Source organism: Panulirus ornatus, chromosome 17, assembly GCF_036320965.1.
Source record: "Panulirus ornatus isolate Po-2019 chromosome 17, ASM3632096v1, whole genome shotgun sequence".
NCBI lineage: Eukaryota > Metazoa > Arthropoda > Malacostraca > Decapoda > Palinuridae > Panulirus > Panulirus ornatus.
Window position 1 is genome coordinate 39395957 of NC_092240.1, and position 24393 is coordinate 39420349.

General features: G+C 42.2%; 1 protein-coding gene across 2 annotated transcripts in view; it reads right to left on the reverse strand.

The window, feature by feature from the left end:
• Positions 1-24393, reverse strand: part of LOC139754474 (uncharacterized) — a 75298-nt gene that overhangs the window by 14901 nt on the left and 36004 nt on the right. Inside the window, exon 1 of one of the 2 annotated variants that reach the window (XM_071671742.1) lies at positions 22196-22341. The exons of the other annotated variant lie outside the window; for it this stretch is intronic. The gene's annotated coding sequence lies outside the window, so the exon portion shown is untranslated. Of the gene's footprint in view, positions 1-22195; positions 22342-24393 lie in introns of those variants that run through there. 2 annotated transcript variants of the gene reach the window in all.

Here is a 24393-nt window from a genome sequence, read left to right on the forward strand (position 1 = left end):
CCCCTCCCCCCTTCTTGTATACAAATTTCTAAGAGGGGAAGCAGAAGGAGTAAGCGGGGAGTGCGCATCCTCCTCGAAGGCTCAGGTTCGGGTGTGTGTGGATGTAGCCAAGATGAGAACAAAGGAGAGATAGGTAGTATGTTTGGGGAAAGAAACCTGGATGTTTTGGCTCTGAGTGAAACGAAGCTCAAGGGTAAAGAGGAAGAGTGGTTTAGGAATTCTTTTTTTTTTTTTTTGTCTTTGGAGTAAAGTCAGGAGTTGGTGAGAGAAGAGCAAAGGAAGGAGTAGCATTACTCCAGAGGCAGGAGTTGTGGGAGTATGAGATAGAGTGTAAGAGAGTAAATTCTAGGTTGATGTGGGTAAAACTGAAAGTGGATGGAGAGAGATGGGAGATTATTGGTGCCTATGCAACTGAGCATGAGAAGAAAGATCATGTGAGTGAGTGTGTTAGCAGCTTTGATGCACGAGACCGGGTTATGGTGACGGGTGATTTGAATTCGAAGGTGAGTAATTTGATATTTGAGGGTATAATTGGTGTACATGAAGTGTTCAATGTTGTAAATGGAAACGGAGAAGAGCTTGTGGATTAGTGTGCTGAAAAAGGACCGGTGATTGGGAATACCTGGTTTAAAGATATATACATAAGTATGCGTATGTGAGTAGGAGAGATCATCAAAGGGCGTTATTGGATTATATGTAATTGATGGGCATGTAAAAGAGAGGCTTTTGGATGTTAATGTGCTGAGAGGGCCAGCTATTGGGATGTCTGATCACTATTTTCTGGAGGCGGAGGTGAAGATTTGTAGAAGTTTTCAAAAAAGAAGAGAGAATGTTGGGGAGAAGAGAGTACTTATAATAAGAGAACTTGGAAAGGAGACTCGTGTGAGGAAGTACCAGGAGAGATTGGATGCAGAATGGCAAAAGGTGAGAGCAAATGACATGATGGGAGTGGGGGAGGAATGGGATGTATTTAGGGAAGCAGTGATGGCTTGCCCAAAAGATGTATGTGGCATGAGAAAAGCGGGAGGAAGGCAGATTCGAAAGGGTAGTGAGTGTTGGGATGAAGAAGTAAGGTTGTTAGTGAAACAGAAGAGAGAGGCGTTTGGACGATTCTTGCAGGGAAGTAGAGCAAATCATTGGGAGATGTATAAAAGAAAGCGGCAGGAGGTTAAGAGAAAGGTGCAAGATGTGAAAAAGAGGGCAAATGAGAGTTTGGGTGAAAGTATCATTAAATTTTAGAGAGAATATAAAGATGTTTTGGAAGGAGGTAGATAAAGTACGTTAGACAAGAGAACAAATGGGAACTTCGGTGAAGGGGCAAATGGGGAAGTAATAACAAGTAGTGATCAAGTGAGAAAGAGATGGAGTGAGTTGGTTGGTAGGTATGTTCTATGTATGTATGGATCATAATGAAGTACCTGAGGACTGGAGCAATACATACATAGTGCCACTGTACAAAGGCAAAGCGGATAAAAGTGAGTGTTCAAATTACAGAGGCATACATTTGTTGAGTATTCCTGGGAGGGTATTGATTGAGAGGATATAGGCATGTACAGATCATCAGATTGGGGAAGAGCAGTATGGTTTCAGTAGTGGTAGTGGATGTGTGGATCAGGTTTTCCTTTGAAGAATGTATGTGAGAAATACTTGGAAAAACAGATGGATTTGTATGTAGCATTTATAGATCTGAAGACATATGACAGGGTTCATAGAGACGCCTTGTGGAAGGTTTTAAGAGTATATGGTGTGGGAGGTAAGTTGCTAGAAGCAGTGAAAAGTTTTTACCAAGGATTTAAAGCATATGTACGAGTAGGAAGAGAAGAAAGTGACTGGTTCCCAGTGAATGTCGGTTTGCGGCAGGGGTGCGTGATGCCCCCATGGTAGTATAATTTGTTTATGGATGCGGTGGTTCTCTAAAGAGGTAAATGCAAGAATTTTGGAGAGAGGGGTAAGTATGCAATCTGTTCTGGATGAGAGGGCTTGGGAAGTGATTCAGTTGCTCACTGATGATACAGCGCTGGTGGCTGACACGGGATAGAAACTGCATAGGTTGGTGATTGAGTATGGTAAAGTGTGTGAAAGAAGAAAGTTGAGAGTAAATGTGAGTAAGAGCAAGGTTATTACGTTCAGTAGAGTTGAGGGACAAGTTAATCGGGAGGAAAGCTTAAATGGAGAGAAACTGGAGGAAGTGAAGTGTTTTAGACATCTGAGAGTGGACTTAGCAGTGGGTGGAACCATGGAAGCGGAAGTGAGTCAGGGTGGAGGAGGAGGCGAAGGTTCTGGGGGAATGTATGGTTCTTGAAGAATGTATGGAAGGCGAGGATGTTATCTCGGAGAGCAAAAATGGTTATGTTTGACTGAATAGTGGTTCCAACAATGTTATATGGATGCGAGGCATGGACTATAGAGAGGGTTGTGCGGAAGAAGGTGGATGTGTTGGAAATGAAATGTTTGAGAATAATATATGGTTTGAGGTGGTTTTATCGAGTAAGTAATGAAAGTGTAAGAGATGTGTGGTAATAGAAAGAGTGTGCTTGAGAGAGCAGAGGAGGATGTGTTGAAATGGTTTGGACACATGGAGAGAATGAATGAGGAAAGATTGACAAACAGGATATATGTGTCAGAGATGGAGGGAACAAGAAGCAGGAGACGAAATTGGAGGTGGAAGGACGGAGTGAAAAAGATTTTGAGCGCTCTGGGCCTGAACATACAGAAGGACGAGAGGCGTGCAAGGAATAGAGTGAATTGGAACGATGTGGTATACCGGGATCGACGTGCTGTCAATGGCCTGAACCAGGGCATGTGAAACGTCTGGGATAAGCCATGGAAAGGTCTATGGGAGTAAAGTCAGGGGTTGGTGAAAGGACAAGGGTTAAGGAAAGAGTGGCACTACTCATGAAGCAAGTGTTGTGGGAGTGTGTCATAGTGTGTAAGGAAGTACATTCTAGATTGATGTGGGTAAACTCAAAGTGGATGGAGAGGGGTGGGTGAATGTTGGTGCTTTTGCACTTGGTCATGAGACGAAAGATCATGAGATGCAAGTGTTTTTGAAGCAACTAAGTGAGTGTGTCAGTAGCTTTGGTGCATGAGACCGGGTATTTGTAATGGGTGATATTAATGCGAAGGTGAGTAATGTAGCAGCGGAATGTAAAATTGGTGTTGTGAATGGAAGTAATGAAGAGTCTGTGGATTCGTATGCTGAAAAAAGACTGGTGACCGGGAATAACATTTGAAAAGAGAGATATACATAAGTATACATATGTGAGTGAGAGAGATGGTCAAAGGGAATTATTAGATTACGTGTTAATGGATAGGCGAGTGAAAGAGAAACTTTTGGATATTAATGAGCTGAGAGTGGCAGCAGTTGGGATGTCTGATCACTATCTTGTGGAGGCGAAGGTGAAGATTTGTAAACGTTTTCTAAAAAGAAGACAGAATGCTGAGGATAAGAGAATTGTGAGAGTAAGTGATCTTGGGAAGGAGACTTGTGTGAGGAAATACCAGGAGGGATTGAGCGTAGAATGGCAAAAGGTGAGAGGATATGACGGGAGGGGAGTGGGTGAGGAATGGGATGTACTTAGGAAAGCAGTGATGGCATTTGCAAACGATGCATGTGGTATGAGAAAGGTAGGACGTGGGCAGATTAGAAAGGGTAGTGAGTGGTGGGATGAAGTTAAGTTGTTAGTAAAAGAGAAAAGAGGGGCGTTTGGACGATACTTACAAGGAAGGAGTGTAGATGACTGGGAGATGCACAAAAGAAAGCGGCCGGAGGTCAAGAGTAAGATGCAAGGGCTGAAAAAGTGCGCTAATGAGAGTTGGTGTGCGGGAGAATCGTTAAATTTCAGGGAAAATAAAAAGATGTTTTGGAATGAGGTGAATAACGAGAGAACAAATGGGAACATCAGTGGAGGGGGCAAGGGGGAAAGTGATAACAGGTAGTGATGATGTGAGAAGTTGATGGAGTGAGCATTATAAAGGTTTGTTGAAATTGTTTGATGATAGAGTGGCAGATGTAGGGTTTTTTGTCGGGGTGATGTGCAAAGTGAGAGAGTCAGGAAGAATGGTTTGGTTAAGAGAGAACAGGTGGTGAAAGTCTTGAGGAAGATGAAATCCGGCAAGTCGGCGGGTTTTGATGGTATTGCACTTGCACACACACACACACACACACACACGCACGCGCGCACATATATATATATATATATATATATATATATATATATATATATATATATATATATATATATATATATATATATATATATATATATATATATATATATAAATATATATATATTGATTGAGAGGGTGAAGGCATGTACAGAGCATCAGATTGGGGAAGAGCAGTGTGGTTTCAGAAGTGGTAGAGGATGTGTGGATCAGGTGTTTGCTTTGAAGAATGTATGTGGGAAATACTTAGAAAAGCAAATGGATTTGTATGTAGCATTTATGGATCTGGAGAAGGCATATGATAGAGTTGATAGAGATGCTCTGTGGAAGGTATTAAGAATATATGGTGTGGGAGGCAATTTGTTAGAAGCAGTGAAAAGTTTTTATCGAGGATGTAAGGCATGTGTACGTGTAGGAAGAGAGGAAAGTGATTGGTTCTCAGTGAATGTAGGTTTGCGGCAGGGGTGTGTGATGTCTCCATGGTTGTTTAATTTGTTTATGGATGGGGTTGTTAGGGAGGTGAATGCAAGAGTTTTGGAAAGAGGGGCAAGTATGAAGGCTGTTGAGGATGAGAGATCTTGGGAAGTGAGTCAGTTGTTGTTCGCTGATGATACAGCGCTGGTGGCTGATTCATGTGAGAAACTGCAGAAGCTGGTGACTGAGTTTGGTAAAGTGTGTGAAAGAAGAAAGTTAAGAATAAATGTGAATAAGAGCAAGGTTATTAGGTACAGTAGGGTTGAGGGTCAAATCAATTGGGAGGTGAGTTTGAATGGAGAAAAACTGGAGGAAGTGAAGTGTTTTAGATATCTGGGAGTGGATCTGGCAGCGGATGGAACCATGGAAGCGGAAGTGGATCATAGGGTGGGGGAGGGGGCGAAAATTCTGGGAGCCTTGAAGAATGTGTGGAAGTCGAGAACATTATCTCGGAAAGCAAAAATGGGTATGTTTCAAGGAATAGTGGTTCCAACAATGTTGTATGGTTGCGAGACGTGGACTATGGATAGAGTTGTGCGCAGGAGGATGGATGTGCTGGAAATGAGATGTTTGAGGACAATGTGTGGTGTGAGGTGGTTTGATCGAGTAAGTAACGTAAGGGTAAGAGAGATGTGTGGAAATAAAAAGAGCGTGGTTGAGAGAGCAGAAGAGGGTGTTTTGAAATGGTTTGGTCACATGGAGAGAATGTGTGAGGAAAGATTGACCAAGAGGATATATGTGTCGGAGGTGGAGGGAACGAGGAGAAGAGGGAGACCAAATTGGAGGTGGAAAGATGGAGTGAAAAAGATTTTGAGTGATCGGGGCCTGAACATGCAGGAGGGTGAAAGGAGGGCAAAGAATAGTGAATTGGAGCGATGTGGTATACCGGGGTTGACGTGCTGTCAGTGGATTGAATCAAGGCACGTGTATGGGGGTGGGTTGGGCCATTTCTTTCGTCTGTTTCCTTGCGCTACCTCGCAAACGCGGGAGACAGCGACAAAGCAAAAAAAAAAAAAAAAAAAAAAAATATATATATATATATATATATATATATATATATATATATATATATATATATATATATATTTATTTATTTATTTATTTAATTTGCTTTGTCGCTGTTTCCCGCGTTTGCGAGGTAGCGTAAGGAAACAGACGAAAGAAATGGCCCAACCCACCCCCATACACATGTATATACATACACGTCCATCAAAGCAAAAATACATACCTATACATCTCAATGTACACATATATATACACACACAGACACATACATATATACCAATGCACACAATTCACACTGCCTTTATTCATTCCCATCGCCACACAAGGAATACCATCCCCCTCCCCCGTCATGTGTGCGAGGTAGCACTAGGAAAAGACAACAAAGGCCCCATTCGTTCACACTCAGTCTCTAGCTGTCATGCAATAATGCCCGAAACCACAGCTCCCTTTTCACATCCAGTCCCCACACTACTTTCCATGGTTTACCCCAGACGCTTCACATGCCCTGATTCAATCCACTGACAGCACGTCAACCCCGGTATACCACATCGATCCAATTCACTCTATTCCTTGCCCTCCTTTCACCCTCCTGCATGTTCAGGCCCCGATCAAACAAAATCTTTTTCACTCCATCTTTCCACCTCCAATTTGGTCTCCCACTTCTCCTCGTTCCCTCCACCTCCGACACATATATCCTCTTAGTCAATCTTTCCTCACTCATTCTCTCCATGTGCCCAAACCATTTCAAAACACCTTCTTCTGCTCTCTCAACCACGCTCTTTTTATTTCCACACATCTCTCTTACCCTTACATTACTTACTCGATCAAACCACCTCACACTACACATTGTCCTCAAACATCTCATTTCCAGCACATCCACCCTCCTGCGCACAACTCTATCCATAGCCCACGCCTCGCAACCATACAACATTGTTGGAACCACTATTCCTTCAAACATACCCATTTTTTGCTTTCCGAGATAATGTTCTCGACTTCCACACATTCTTCAAGGCTCCCAGGATTTTCGCCCCCTCCCCCACCCTATGATTCACTTCCGCTTCCATGGTTCCATCCGCTGCCAGATCCACTCCCAGATATCTAAAACACTTTACTTCTTCCAGTTTTTCTCCATTCAAACTTACCTCCCAATTGACTTGACCCTCAACCCTACTGTACCTAATAACCTTGCTCTTATTCACATTTACTCTTAACTTTCTTCTTTCACACACTTTACCAAACTCAGTCACCAGCATCTATAGTTTCTCACATGAATCAGCCAACAGCGCTGTATCATCAGCGAACAACAACTGACTCACTTCCCAAGCTCTCTCATTCACAACAGACTTCATACTTGCCCCTCTTTCCAAAACTCTTGCATTCACCTCCCTAACAACCCTATCCATAAACAAATTAAATAACCATGGAGACATCACACACCCCTGCCGAAAACCTACATTCACTGAGAACCAATCACTTTCCTCTCTTCCTACACGTACACATGTCTTACATCCTCGATAAAAACTTTTCACTGCTTCTAACAACCTGTCTCCCACACCATATATTCTTAATACCTTCCACAGAGCATCTTTATCAACTCTATCATATGCCTTCTCCAGATCCATAAATGCTACATACAAATCCATTTGCTTTTCTAAGTATTTCTCACATACATTCTTCAAAGCAAACACCTGATCCACACATCCTCTACCACATCTGAAACCACACTGCCCTTCCCCAATCTGATGCTCTGTACATGCCTTCACCCTCTCAATCAATACCCTCCCATATAATTTACCAGGAATACTCAACAAACTTATACCTCTGTAATTTGAGCACTCACTCTTATCCCCTTTGCCTTTGTACAATGGCACTATGCACGCATTCCGCCAATCCTCAGGCACCTCACCATGAGTCATACATACATCAAATAACCTTATCAACTAGTCAACAATACAGTCACCCCCTTTTTTAATAAATTCCACTGCAATACCATCCAAACCTGCTGCCTTACCGGCTTTCATCTTCCGCAAAGCTCTCACTACCTCTTCTCTGTTTACCAAATCATTTTCCCTAACCCTCTCACTTTGCACACCACCTCGACCAAAACAGCCTATATCTGCCACTCTATAATCAAACACATTCAACAAACCTTCAAAATACTCACTCCATCTCCTTCTCACATCACCACTACTTGTTATCACCTCCCCATTAGCCTACTTCACTGAAGTTCTCATTTGCTTCCTTGTCTTACGCACTTTATTTACCTCCTTCCACAACATCATTTTATTCTCCCTAAAATCTAATGATACTCTCTCACCCCAACTCTCATTTGCCCTCTTTTTCACCTCTTGCACCTTTCTCTTGACCTCCTGTCTCTTTCTTTTATACATCTCCCACTCAATTTCATTTTTTCCCTGCAAAAATCGTCCAAATGCCTTTCTCTTCTCTTTCACTAATAATCTTACTTCATCCCACCACTCACTACCCTTTCTAATCAACCCACCTCCCACGCTTCTCATGCCACAAGCATCTTTCGCGCAATCCATCACTGATTCCCTAAATACATCCCATTCCTCCCCCACTCCCCTTACTTCCATTGTTCTCACCTTTTTCCATTCTGTACTCAGTCTCTCCTGGTACTTCCTCACACAAGTCTCCTTCCCAAGCTCACTTACTCTCACCACCTTCTTCACCCCAACATTCACTTTTCTCTTCTGAAAACCCATACAAATCTTCACCTTAGCCTCCACAAGATAATGATCAGACATCCCTCCAGTTGCACCTCTCAGCACATTAACATCCAAAAGTCTCTCTTTCGCGCGCCTGTCAATTAACACGTAATCCAATAACGCTCTCTGGCCATCTCTCCTACTTACATACGTATACTTATGTATATCTCGCTTTTTAAACCAGGTAGTCCCAATCACCAGTCCTTTTTCAGCACATAAATCTACAAGCTCTTCACTATTTCCATTTACAACACTGAACACCCCATGTATACCAATTATTCCCTCAACTGCCACATTACTCACCTTTGCATTCAAATCACCCATCACTATAACCCGGTCTCGTGCATCAAAACCACTAACACACTCATTCAGCTGCTCCCAAAACACTTGCCTTTCATGATCTTTCTTCTCATGCCCAGGTGCATATGCACCAATAATCACCCTTATATATATATATATATATATATATATATATATATATATATATATATATATATATATATATATATATATATATATATATATATATATATATGAATATATATATATATATATATATATATATATATATATATATATATATATATATATATATATATATATATATATATATATATATATATATATCATAAAACCTCGTGGATTATCTTGTCCAGGGATATATGGTAATTTGATAATATTTGGAAGGATAAAGGAAACGCACGGAAAATTAATCAAACTGTAATCAAAACATAAGAGTAATCACAAATATTCATAACATGGAGACCGAAACTGAAGATAGTCCTATGTAACTGATACCATGAGTCACATGATCTGATTGCAACTTGCAATCGAATTCCACATCCAGGAGTCCAGGATCAACGTAGGCACAACCCTCTTGACCAGCACTTCTTAGAAGACTGACTCATGAGCCCTGCAGACCCATCACTTACAATATTAGAGAGAGAGAGAGAGAGAGAGAGAGAGAGAGAGAGAGAGAGAGAGAGAGAGAGAGAGAGAGAGAGAGAGAGAGAGAGAGAGAGAGAGAGAGAGAGAGAGAGAGAGAGATTCCCAAGGCCAGGGTGGAGAATGTATACAAAAGGACACACCAGGGGCGTCAAGGTTTATAGAGGTAGGTCAAATTACACCAGGAACCTGGTGCGTTAGGGATACGAATAGCGGAACAAAAGGGAGAGTGGGAAACAGACGTTAATAGCAGAGCTTTATACATACATACATATTAAGATATCTGGGAGTGGATTTGGCAACAGATGGAACCATGTAAGCGGAAGTGAATTACAGGGTGGGGGAGGGGGCGAAAGTTCTGGAAGCGTTGAAGAACGTGTGGAAGTCGAGAGCATTATCTCGGAAAGCAAAAATGGGTATGTTTCAAGGAATAGTGGTTCCAACAATGTTATATGGTTGCGAGGCGTGGGCTATGGATAGAGTTGTGCGGAGGAGGGTGGATGTGCTGGAAATGAGATGTCTGAGGACAATATGTGGTGTGAAGTGGTTTGATCGAGTAAGCAATAATAGGGTAAGAAAGATGTGTGGTAATAAAGAGTGTGGTTGAGAGAGCAGAAGAGGGTGTTTTGCAATGGTTTGGTCACATGGAAAGAATGAGTGAGGAAAGATTGACCAAGAGGATATATGTCAGAGGTGGAGGGAACGAGGAGAAGTGGGAGACCAAATTGGAGGTGGAAAGATGGAGTGAAAAAGATTTTGAGTGATCGGGGTGTGAACATGCAAGAGGGTGAAAGGCGTGCAAGGAATAGAATGAATTGGAACGATGTGGTATACCGAGATCGACGTGCTGTCATTGGATTGAACCAGGGCATGTGAAGCGTCAGGGGTAAACCATGGAAAGTTCTATGGGGCCTGGATGTGAAAAGGGAGCTGTGTTTTCGATGCATTATTACATGACAGCTAGAGACTGAGTGTGAACGAATGTGACCTTTGTTGTCTTTTCCTAGCGCTACCTCGCGCACATGAGGGGGAGGGGGTTGTTATTTCATGTGCGGCGGGGTGGCGATAGGAATGAATAAAGGCAGACAGTATGAATTATGTACATGTGATATATGTATATGCCTGTGTGTGTATATATATATGTATACGTAGAGATGTACAGGTATATATATTTGCATGTGTGGACGTCTATGTATATACATGTGTATGTGGGTGGGTTAGGCCATTCTTTCGTCTGTTTCCTTGTGCTACCTCGCTAACGCGGAAGACAGCGACAAAACAAAATGAATGAATAATACATATATATATATATATGTATATATATATATATATATTTTTTGCCCTTTTTTTCACCTCTTGCACCTTTCTCTTGACCTCCTGTCTCTTTCTTTTATATATCTCCCACTCAATTGCATTTTTTCCCTGCAAAAATCGTCCAAATGCCTCTCTCTTCTCTTTCACTAATACTCTTACTTCTTCATCCCACCACTCACTACCCTTTCTAAAAAAGGGCAAATGAGAGTTGGGGTGAGAGAGTATCATTAAATTTTAGGGAGAATAAAAAGATGTTCTGGAAGGAGGTAAATAAAGTGCGTAAGACAAGGGAGCAAATGGGAACTTTGGTGAAGGGCGCAAGTGGGGAGGTGATAACAAGTAGTGGTGATGTGAGAAGGAGATGGAGTGAGTATTTTGAAGGTTTGTTGAATGTGTTTGATGATAGAGTGGCAGATATAGGGTGTTTTGGTCGAGGTGGTGTGCAAAGTGAGAGGGTTAGGGAAAATGATTTGGTAAACAGAGAAGAGGTAGTAAAAGCTTTGCGGAAGATGAAAGCCGGCAAGGCAGCGGGTTTGGATGGTATTGCAGTGGAATTTATTAAAAAAGGGGGTGACTGTATTGTTGACTGGTTGGTAAGGTTATTTAATGTATGTATGACTCATGGTGAGGTGCCTGAGGATTGGCGGAATGCGTGCATAGTGCCATTGTACAAAGGCAAAGGGGATAAGAGTGAGTGCTCAAATTACAGAGGTATAAGTTTGTTGAGTATTCCTGGTAAATTATATGGTAGGGTACTGATTGAGAGGGTGAAGGCATGTACAGAGCATCAGAATGGGGAAGAGCAGTGAGGTTTCAGAAGTGGTAGAGGATGTGTGGATCAGGTGTTTGCTTTGAAGAATGTATGTGAGAAATACTTAGAAAAGCAAATGGATTTGTATGTAGCATTTATGGATCTGGAGAAGGCATATGATAGAGTTGATAGAGATGCTCTGTGGAAGGTATTAAGAATATATGGTGTGGGAGGAAAGTTGTTAGAAGCAGTGAAAAGTTTTTATCGAGGATGTAAGGCATGTGTACGTGTAGGAAGAGAGGAAAGTGATTGGTTCTCAGTGAATGTAGGTCTGCGGCAGGGGTGTGTGATGTCTCCATGGTTGTTTAATTTGTTTATGGATGGGGTTGTTAGGGAGGTAAATGCAAGAGTTTTGGAAAGAGGGGCAAGTATGAAGTCTGTTGGGGATGAGAGAGCTTGGGAAGTGAGTCAGTTGTTGTTCGCTGATGATACAGCCCTGGTGGCTGATTCATGTGAGAAACTGCAGAAGCTGGTGACTGAGTTTGGAAAAGTGTGTGGAAGAAGAAAGTTAAGAGTAAATGTGAATAAGAGCAAGGTTATTAGGTACAGTAGGGTTGAGGGTCAAGTCAATTGGGAGGTGAGTTTGAATGGAGAAAAACTGGAGGAAGTGAAGTGTTTTAGATATCTGGGAGTGGATCTGGCAGCGGATGGAACCATTGAAGCGGAAGTGGATCATAGGGTGGGGGAGGGGGCGAAAATCCTGGGGACCTTGAAGAATGTGTGGAAGTCGAGAACATTATCTCGGAAAGTAAAAATGGGTATGTTTGAAGGAATAGTGGTTCCAACAATGTTGTATGGTTGCGAGGCGTGGGCTATGGATAGAGTTGTGCGCAGGAGGATGGATGTGCTGGAAATGAGATGTTTGAGGACAATGTGTGGTGTGAGGTGGTTTGATCGAGTGAGTAACGTAAGGGTAAGAGAGATGTGTGGAAATAAAAAGAGCGTGGTTGAGAGAGCAGAAGAGGGTGTTTTGAAGTGGTTTGGGCACATGGAGAGGATGAGTGAGGAAAGATTGACCAAGAGGATATATGTGTCGGAGGTGGAGGGAACAAGGAGAAGAGGGAGACCAAATTGGAGGTGGAAAGATGGAGTGAAAAAGATTTTGTTTGATCGGGGCCTGAACATGTAGGAGGGTGAAAGGAGGGCAAGGAATAGAGTGAATTGGAGCGATGTGGTATACCGGGGTTGACGCGCTGTCAGTGGATTGAAGCAGGGCATGTGAAGCGTCTGGGGTAAACCATGGAAAGCTGTGTAGGTATGTATATTTGCGTGTGTGGACGTATGTATATACATGTGTATGGGGGGGGGGTTGGGCCATTTCTTTCGTCTGTTTCCTTGCGCTACCTCGCAAACGCGGGAGACAGCGACAAAGTATAATAAAAAATATAAAAAATAATATATATATATATATATATATATATATATATATATATATATATATTTTTTTTTTTTTTTTATACTTTGTCGCTGTCTCCCGCGTTTGCGAGGTAGCGCAAGGAAACAGACGAAAGAAATGGCCCAACCCCCTCCCCCATACACATGTATATACATACGTCCACACACGCAAATATACATACCTACACAGCTTTACATGGTTTACCCCAGACGCTTCACATGCCCTGCTTCAATCCACTGACAGCACGTCAACCCCGGTATACCACATCGCTCCATTTCACTCTATTCCTTGCCCTCCTTTCACCCTGCTGCATGTTCAGGCCCCGATCACAAAAAATCTTTTTCACTCCATCTTTCCACCTCCAATTTGGTCTCCCTCTTCTCCTTGTTCCCTCCACCTCCGACACATATATCCTCTTGGTCAATCTTTCCTCACTCATCCTCTCCATGTGCCCAAACCACTTCAAAACACCCTCTTCTGCTCTCTCAACCACGCTCTTTTTATTTCCACACATCTCTCTTACCCTTACGTTACTCACTCGATCAAACCACCTCACACCACACATTGTCCTCAAACATCTCATTTCCAGCACATCCATCCTCCTGCGCACAACTCTATCCATAGCCCACGCCTCGCAACCATACAACATTGTTGGAACTACTATTCCTTCAAACATACCCATTTTTACTTTCCGAGATAATGTTCTCGACTTCCACACATTCTTCAAGGCCCCCAGGATTTTCGCCCCCTCCCCCACCCTATGATCCACTTCCGCTTCCATGGTTCCATCCGCTGCCAGATCCACTCCCAGATATCTAAAACACTTCACTTCCTCCAGTTTTTCTCCATTCAAACTCACCTCCCAATTGACTTGACCCTCAACCCTACTGTACCTCATAACCTTGCTCTTATTCACATTTACTCTTAACTTTCTTCTTCTACACACTTTTCCAAACTCAGTCACCAGCTTCTGCAGTTTCTCACATGAATCAGCCACCAGCGCTGTATCATCAGCGAACAACAACTGACTCACTTCCCAAGATCTCTCATCCCCAACAGACTTCATACTTGCCCCTCTTTCCAAAACTCTTGCATTTACCTCCCTAACAACCCCATCCATAAACAAATTAAACAACCATGGAGACACCACACACCCCTGCCGCAAACCTACATTCCCTGAGAACCAATCACTTTCCTCTCTTCCTACACGCACACATGCCTTACATCCTCGATAAAAACTTTTCACTGCTTCTAACAACTTGCCTCCCACACCATATATTATTAATACTTTCCACAAAGCATCTCTATCAACTCTATCATATCCAGGTCCATAAATGCTACATACAAATCCATTTGCTTTTCTAAGTATTTCTCACATACATTCTTCAAAGCAAACACCTGATCCACACATCCTCTACCACTTCTGAAACCACACTGCTCTTCCCCAATCTGATGCTCTGTACATGCCCTCACCCTCTCAATCAATACCCTCTCAAATAATTTCCCAGGAATACTCAACAAACTTATACCTCTGTAATTTGAGCACTTACTCTTATCCCCCTTGCCTTTGAACAATGGCACTATGCAAGCATTCCGCCAATCCTCAGGCACCTCACCATGAGTTATACATACATTAAATAACCTTACCAACCAGTCAACAATACAGTCACCTCCTTTTGTAATAGAGTCCACTGCAATACCATCCAAACCCACTGCCTTACCGGTTTTCATCTTCCGCAAAGCTTTTACTACCTCTTCTCTGTTTACCAAATCATTCTCCTAACACTCTCACTTTGCACACCACCTCTGCTACTCTATCATCAAACACATTCAGCAAACCTTCAAAATACTCACTCAATCTGCTTCTCACATCACCACTACTTGTTATCACCTCCCCATTAGCTCCCTTCACTGATGCTCCCATTTGCTCCCTTGTCTTACGCACTTTATTTACCTCCTTGCAAAACATCTTTTTATTCTCCAGAAAATTTAATGATACTCTCTCACCCCAACTCTCATTTGCCATCTTTTTCACCTTTGCACCTTTCTCTTGATCTCCTGCCTCTTTCTTTTATACATCTCCCAGTCATTTGCATTATTTCCCTGCAAATATCGTCCAAATATCTCTCTCTTCTCTTTCACTAATAATCTTACTTCTTCAACCCACCACTCATTACCCTTTCTAATCTGCCTACTTCCCACGCTTCTTATACCACAAGCATCTTTTGTGCGAGCCATCACTGCTTCCCTAAATACATCCCATTCCTCCCCCACTCCCCTTACGTGAGTCCTTTGTTCTCACCTTTTTCCATTCTGTACTCAGTCTCTCCTGGTACTTCCTCACACAAGTCTCCTTCCCAAGCTCACTTACTCTCACCACTCTCTTCACCCCAACATTCTCTCTTCTTTTCTGAAAACCTCTACAAATCTTCACTTTTGCCTCCACAAGATAATAATCAGACATCCCTTCTGTGGCACCTCTCAGCACATTAACATCCAAAAGTCCCTCTTTCGCGCGCCTATCAATTAACACGTAATCCAATAACGCTCTTGGACCATCTTTCCTACTTACATACGTATACTTATGTATATCTCTCTTTTTAAACCAGGTATTCCCAATCACCATTCCTCTTTCAGCACATAAATCTGCAAGCTCTTCACCATTTCCATTTACAACACTGAACACCCCATTTACACCAATTATTCCCTCAACTGCCACATCACTCACCTTTGCATTCAAATCACCCATCACTATAACCCGGTCTCGTGCATCAAAACTACTAACACACTCACTCAGCAGCTCCCAAACCACTTGCCTCTCATGATCTTTCTTCTCATGCCCAGGTGCATATCCACCAATATTCACCCATCTCTCGCCATCCACTTTCAGTTTTACCCATATCAATCTAGAGTTTACTTTCTTACACTCTATCACATACTCCCACAACTCCTGTTTCAGGGGTAGTGCTACTCCTTCCCTTGCTCCTGTCCTCTCACTAACCCTTGACTTTACTCCCAAGACATTCCCAAACCACTTTTCCCCTTTACCCTTGAGCTTCGTTTCACTCAGAGCCAAAACATCCAGGTTCCTTTCCTCAAACATACTACCTATCTCTCCTTTTTTCCCATCTTGGTTATATCCACACACATTTAGACACCCCAATCTGAGCCTTCGAGGAGGATGAGCACTCCTTGCGCGACTCCTTCTGTTTACCCTTTTAGAAAGTTAGAATACAAGGAGGGGAGGGTTTCCAGCCCCCGCGCAACCGTCCCCTTTAGTCGCCTTCTAAGACATGTGGGAAGTATTCTTTCTCTCCTATCCCCAGGGGATATATATTATTATATTATTTATTATACTTTGTCGCTGTCTCCCGCGTTTGCGAGGTAGCGCAAGGAAACAGACGAAAGAAATGCCCCCCCCCATACACATGTATATACATACGTCCACACACGCAAATATACATACCTACACAGCTTTCCATGGTTCTTTCTTTCAAACTATTCGCCATTTCCCGCATTAGCGAGGTAGCGTTAAGAACAGAGGACCGGGCCCCTGAGGGAACACCCTCACCTGGCCCAATTCTCTGTTCCTTCTTTTGGAAAATTAAAAAAAAAAAAAAACGAGAGGGGAGGATTTCCAGCCCCCCGCTCCCTCCCCCTTTAGTCGCCTTCTACGACACGCAGGGAATACGTGGGAAGTATTCTCTCTCCCCTATCCCCAGGGATATATATATATATATATATATATATATATATATATATATATATATATATATATATATATATATATATATATATATATATCCAAACCTATAGGAAGAAAAGTGATAAGCAAATACAGATGATATTAAAAGATAAAAGAATATAGATATCGGAATAAGAAGTTGGTAAATGGTTATTGTGTCGACGTGGCAGCAAACACCAGCCAGTCGGCACAACATGCACAGGTGTAGCTGCCAGAAGGACTGCGAGAAGATAGGACAGATTAGAGATAGTCTTTCACCATGGCATGCAATACTTACATTAGTTATGAATTATTAATAACGGCAATTCGTCAGGCTCGACACCATAACAGAAGCAGCTCCAAACCGAACCACCCCTGCTCCAAGAGGACAGCTTCAAGAGCAAATAGACCTGCCCACTAAACAGCGAGCCCAAAGCGGAAGCAGGCACATTCTGAAGTCAGCCCCGGCACAGAGTCGAACCAGCGAACCACCTTATATCTTCCTGACTGTTTCCGTTTCCTTAAGAAAGCTAATCAATTTGTTAAATATATTCATGTTATCATCAAGGAGATTGCTTATGGTGAGATGTATTTTCTTTTTCTTGAAATAATTTACTAAACTTTTCCTCTTTTCGTTATACTTATTGTACTGGATGAGAAGGTCGTCTGTTGTTAAGCTTCTTTGACATGCTTCATATCTAGGTGGAACATTTCTGTTGATGTAAGGTTGTAGGTGGGTGCTGTATGTGATGTAAGGTTGTAGGTCGATGCTGTATGTGATGTAAGGTTGTAGGTGGGTGCTGTGTGTGATGTACGGTTGGAGGTGGGTGCTGTATGTGATGTAAGGTTGTAGGTGGGTGCTGTGTGTGATGTAAGGTTATAGGTAAGTGCTGTGTGTGTGATGTAAGGTTGTGGGTGGATGCTGTGTATGATGTAAGGTTGTAGGTGGGTGCTGTGTGTCATGTAAGGTTGTAGGTGGGTGCTGTGTGTGATGTAAGGTTATAGGTAAGTGCTGTGTGTGTGATGTAAGGTTGTGGGTGGATGCTGTGTATGATGTAAGGTTGTAGGTGGGTGCTGTGTATGATGTAAGGTTGTAGGTGGGTGCTGTGTATGATGTAAGGTTGTAGGTGGGTGCTGTGTATGATGTAAGGTTATAGGTAAGTGCTGTGTGTGTGATGTAAGGTTGTGGGTGGATGCTGTGTATGATGTAAGGTTGTAGGTGGGTGCTGTGTGTGATGTGAGGTTGTAGGTGGGTGCTGTGTATGATGTAAGGTTGTAGGTGGGTGCTGTGTGTGATGTCAGGTTGTAGGTGGGTGCTGTGTGTGATGTCAGGTTGTAGGTGGGTGCTGTGTGTGATGTAAGGTTGTAGGTGGGTGCTGTGTGTGATGTCAGGTTGTAGGTGGGTGCTGTGTGTGATGTCAGGTTGTAGGTGGGTGCTATGTGTGATGTCAGGTTGTAGGTGGTAAGCGCGACTTCCTCCCTTCTTTTCCTCGGTCCAGTCCGCTACTATGGCCACTGACTCTGCCATAGAAGAAATACTGAATTCTTTCCCAAGGAAAGGCAGGACCCCAGCTCCCGAGAGATCAGAACGACCTCCTCGAGTTCTGAGGTCGACCTAGCCAATTGGTCTGCCTGTTCATTGTTGCCGTAAATGTTGCATTGACCCGCCAGCCACCCAGATCAAGATGAAATCTTTGTTACATGAGTTTGATTCATTAATAATGTTGCCCTGAATTTCATCTGACTCAGTGTAACCACAGTCTATATCTTTAAGGGCTGATAAATCGGAACAAAATGATCTAAGATAAATTGAAATATTCATATAATCTATGGCCTTATCAATGGCAAATAAATCCGCACAGAAAACAGATGTATGGCTTGGCAGCCTGTACCTAAGGGAACATTCGCTCGACCACGCACTTGCACCTAGCACATCCATCTGTCTTGGTGCCATCTGTGTAGAAGTGGATATATGATAAATGATCCATTATGACGTAACGGAATCGCTGGTGTACCTCACTCTCCGGCGCGTTCCTTTTCCTCATAGGCCGCCAAGTGGTCTTAATATTCATTTTGGACTCCAACCAAGGAGGTAGTTTATTTCTAGCCAGCGTGTCCATTTCTTGTACTTCCAGACCAGAATTCTCAGTGAGGAAGTGTATTCTGAGGGCCAGGGGCCTGACGCCTCTATCGACAAACTGCTTGTACTGTAGGGGGGAGGCACAGGCAGTAGTGTCTCTTCTCCTGGTCATCAGAATACCACACTTTAACGTCATTTCATCTCGACGCAGCCGGAGAGGCGGTACATTTGCCTCAACTTCCAATCGCGGAACTCGGGTACATGACAGAGCTCCAGGACGGAGTCTCAGGCATTCATTCTGTAACACATCCAACCTTCTCAGGGTATAGTCGCTCGCCGAAGCATACACCTGAGAGCCATAGTCTAGTTTACATCCAATTAAGGGTCTTGTACAACATTAATAAAGATTTCCTGTCGGCTCCCTAATATGAACCCAGGAGATGCTTAAGAATATTCATAACCTTTCATTACAATTTACAATAAAAAAAATGTACATGCTTTCTCCAATTTGATCTCTGGTGAAAGTTTAATCGAAGAAACCTTACGTTATTGTAGAAAGGAATCGAGTTAATGACTAATTTTAGCTGCATATTTGGGAGTATACTTTCTTTTAGGTAAAAACAATCGTGACACTTTTAACTGGTGAAAAACTTAAATCCCCACTGTAGCGCCCAACAGTGAACGGTCTCAAGTGCAACTTGAACCCGTTGAACCAAAAACTGTGCATTAGACGAGGATGAGCCATATTGCACAATCATCAACATTAAGTGAGTAGTTAAGGTTTCAAGGGACGGAAGGTGGAGATAGAATATCATTAATTATAATATTGAATTATGGGCTCAGAACGCTGCCTTGAGGCACCCAATTCTCTGGACAAATATGTTCGAGATTATCTTAGATGCAGCAATCTTGACATCAGATGTTGTTATTTACAAATTCTAAATGAAAATAGGTAAATATCCTCTTGATCCAACAGCATTAAATTTGCTTCAGATTCCGTTTCGCCATGTCATATCAAAGGCTTTTTAAAAATCTAAGAAAAGTCCAATAATTTTTTTTCTTTTTATCAAAGTGTTTGAAATGTTGTTCTAAATTCAATGAATGATACATCATGCTTCTGTGTTTACGGAATGCACACTGTTGATCATTTAATAAGTTCTGGGATTCTAACACAAAATAAGCCTGTTATCAACCATTGTTTCCATGACCTTACAAATGCGGCTCTTCAGTGCAATAGGTCGAAACGAATTGATATTCATAAGGAGTCCAGAACCTTTTGGGATGGGGATGACGTGCGCAAAGTGCCATGAGTTTGGAAACATTCGAGACGTCCAAATCTCATTGTACAATGCTAACACCTTAGTCTGGTTGGCCTAAGATGCTGAATTACCTCGTAGGTAATCCCGCTGGGTCCTAGGCTGGAACACTTTACAGGATTTCAGGACAAGAAGTAATTAATTAAGGGTAAAGGTATCATTATGTAGTATTTTTCATCTTCTGTGGCAAAGTCAATTACTGTTTGCTCGGCCTAACATTTGTGGTTTAAAACCGTCGATGGTAATTGGCCGAGCTACTTATGTCTGGGAATCTCCTGGCGATAGCGTTGGCTACGTCAACTGGGTCGTCGATGGTGTCATCTTGCGTGGTAAGTTGGGAGATGGAAGGTTGTTTGTATTTTCTTGTTATTTTCTTAATTGTGGACCAGACCTGACCGCTGGGTGTGTTCTTATTGACAGTTGAAACATAGCCACACCAGGAGTCTCTTTTGGCTTGTCGTATTGTTCTTCTTACCTGAGCCCTCGCTTGTTTATATGCAATGAGGTTGTTATCTGAGGCTCTTTGTCGAGAATCTTGTATCTCCTATTGCGCTCTCGTAGTGCATTTCGGCAGTCTGGTGTCCACCAAGGAACTCTATACTTTGTGGATATTGTAGGGATCTTAGGAAGAGAGACCTCGGCAGCCCTGAGGATGGTATTAGTTACAATATTGACCTTTGAATCAATGTCATCTCCGGATATATCTAGGACGGCTTGTCTTGAGAATGACCCCAATCTAATCTACTTTATAATCAAATCTAAACGGATACAGTCTGATGATATTGTCGCATGTATGAGAAAGAGATTGGGAAGTGGTCATTTTCCAAGGAGTCGTCATAAGTACCCCAGGTGATGTCATTTAGTATATCTGGGGATGACAGAGATAGGTCGATGGCTATGTTTACTGTCCGATCATCTACACGAGTTCCACTACCATCGTTCAGAAGAGCGAGATTAGAATTACCATTCTTTTCCTACGAGAGTCCGCCCGTATACTTCCCCACCGATGATGCTGAGCGTAGAAATCTCCAAGGATCAGTTGTTTGTGGGTTAACTGACTAAAAAGTGAGGTGAACTCATTATCATCAAGTGCATTAGAACCGGGAAAGTAAATTGAACAAATAGCCAGGTACGTGTTGTTAAACTATTCTCTACATGCGACGGCTTCTAGAGTAGAATTTTAAGTCACTGCTGTGTGTAAATAATGGCGACCCCATGATCTTCATCTCTTCTATACGGGTGATAGTTATCTAAAACATCACAATCTTCAACTGTGTTGTTCAGATTGGTCTCATGTAGACAAATAACGAATGGCCTATACACTGCAAGCAACGGTGACATTTGCGTTTGCTTATTCCTAAGACCTCTACAGTTCCACTGAATGATACTGAATGCGTTGGTTTACGATTTCTTTAGCCGGCCAGCTTTGTGAGCCCTTTTTTTAGGACTTGGGCGAGTTTAAGGGGGAACGGGATCGACGCCTGATAGTGGAGACGGTATTGTCGTCCATTGATTCCACAGAGGAAGACTCAGTCCAGCAAGCCTTCACCGTGGCCATATCTTTGGCATTAGAAACATCGCAAAGGGTTTGGTATGTAAGGTCTTACAGCTACCTTAACCTAACCTATAGTGATATCTCTCGGCAGTCTCGGCTTTCCAAATGTTAGAGTGATAAAGGACGTTCTACGTCGCTCGCCGTCGATGACTTTGGTGATAAATCGAGCAGCGATGACTTCGTAGTATGCAAGGTCTTTCGAAATGTCGTCCTCACTCATGTCCATATCAGGACTGAAGATAACTAGTCTGCATGAATTCATGGTCACGGGATGGAAGCCACAACATCATATGAACTAAACTCTCTCAGCTTAAGTAAGTCCGTAACTTGGCTTGACGACTTAACTTTAATAAGGTTACGAGCCTTGCCACCAATCACTTTCTTGAGAAAGGGGTTGAGGGAAATGTTGAACCGGTCGCATGTAACATAACGAATTCCGCATTGTTTGACCTTATGTCCAGCATGGGTCGGTCACCACCACTACCCCCTACGGAAGTAGTGGTTGGCTTACAAGACTCCATATCAATGGGGCTAGGCCCCAGATTCTGGGGTGGCGTACCACTTCAAACAGAGAACACTTTGAATACCTTACCTCTTCTGTCTCTGAAAAAAAGAGAAAAAGAAAGATAAGGCAGCTGATCAAACAGATAAGAGTCCCAAAGAAGACTTTGGGACGTACAAGGCCGGGTTCAGTTCTCCCGCGGTCGCCTCTCACTTGGGCGCACAATTCTGTCCCCCACCACCACCAGCCTTCGTAAGATGTACCAGTAGGTCCAGCAACACCAGAAACACAGCGAAACACCCAATTGTCTTACTGTAAAAACAAACAAAAAAAGATTAAGAAATTCTTAGTAGTATGCTACTGCTGAATACTGAATTCATATTATAGGATATAAGCAACATCAAGAGGAACATAGAATTATCACTAAATAGGACACTAAAAGGTTCTTGGTATAAACGGGAAGTTTGGGGTCAACTCTCTAAAATTATTTCTTTACCATACCAAATTTCTAAGCATAATGGATAACCCTCCTTCACCAGAATTAGGCAATCTATACAAGAAATTCTTTGAAACAAATTACTTAGGGATGTCTTACCCTTTAAAGCAACCTGGTTTTGGTATATAGAGGATTTTCTTTGTTTGGCAAACAAGCGAAAATTTAGTATCTTCTATCAAATTTACCGTGGAAGAGGAAAATAAGTGCATGTTGCTATTTTAGACTGCATGATCCATAGGGTTGGAAAAGTGGTTAAGTTCAGCTCAATATGACAGAGTTAAACAATCATCATCTAGTCGAAGTTCCTTAGGGCATTACGTATATGCAATTAAGAATTTATTGATGATGAGTTTGAGAAGATATTTCTATTGGATCCAAATTAAAGTATATTAGATCTTTCATTGATAAATCATTTAAGTTGGCAAAATCATTTCATAGAGTTAAACCCTTACCTCCCTTTGATACCAAGAACGTTTTAGTTCTCCCATTAATTGATAATTTTATGCTGCTCCTCAAGTTCCTTAAAAACTTTAATGAAAATGCAATCTTAAGCAATAACAATACTATTAAGAATATCTTAAATCAAAAACTTGCCAGAAAATTCTGCGGGTTGTGTTTACAGAATATCTTGCAAAAGCTGTAATATGTTTTATATTGGGGAGACTGGTAAGGATGTCTAATATGGACTTAAGCAACATGAATATAGTAAAAGAGCAGGACAAAAACCAAATGCTTTGTTTAATTATGTTAAGAATTATGAACATTATGCTGACTGGAGTAACGCTAATTCAGTTATCAACAGTAGCTCCTTGACCAAGAGAAACATCATGAAAACTTCTCTCATCAAAAACACAAAGAATTGTAACATGAATATCAATGAGGGTCATACAGACTGGATAGTTTTGTTACAGGCAAAGTTTGTAAACAGTTCCATGTCTGGTCCACACAATAAAATTCTATGACTGGCATGGTTGAAGACCCGAACACCACCAATCGGACACACTAGTATACCAACGGTGTCCTCGCTCCGCTTCTAATTTGTATATAAGCTAACTGTTCTAAGTCTTCCATCTCATTCTTGCATCTCTCCTGAAGATGTGACCATTACACGAAAATGCACTTAGGAAAATATAGTGTCTCATTTTCCGCGTGGAAATCACCTAATACTAGATCAGGCACACGATTGTGACCAACTGCAGTATATATATATATATATATATATATATATATATATATATATATATATATATATATATATATATATATAGATATATATATATATATATTTTCTTTTTTTTTTTTTTTTTTTTGCTTTGTCGCTGTCTCCCGCGTTTGCGAGGTAGCGCAAGGAAACAGACGAAAGAAATGGCCCAACCCACCCACATACACATGTATATACATACGTCCACACACGCAAATATACATACCTACACAGCTTTCCATGGTTTACCCCAGACGCTTCACATGCCCCGATTCAATCCACTGACATGACGTCAACCCCGGTATACCACACCGCTCCAATTTACTCTAATCCTTGCCCTCCTTTCACCCTCCTGCATGTTCAGGCCCCGATCACACAAAATCTTTTTCACTCCATCTTTCCACCTCCAATTTGGTCTCCCTCTTCTCCTCGTTCCCTCCACCTCCGACACATATATCCTCTTGGTCAATCTTTCCTCACTCATTCTCTCCATGTGCCCAAACCATTTCAAAACACCCTCTTCTGCTCTCTCAACCACGCTCTTTTTATTTCCACACATCTCTCTTACCCTTACGTTACTTACTCGATCAAACCACCTCACACCACACATTGTCCTCAAACATCTCATTTCCAGCACATCCATCCTCCTGCGCACAACTCTATCCATAGCCCACGCCT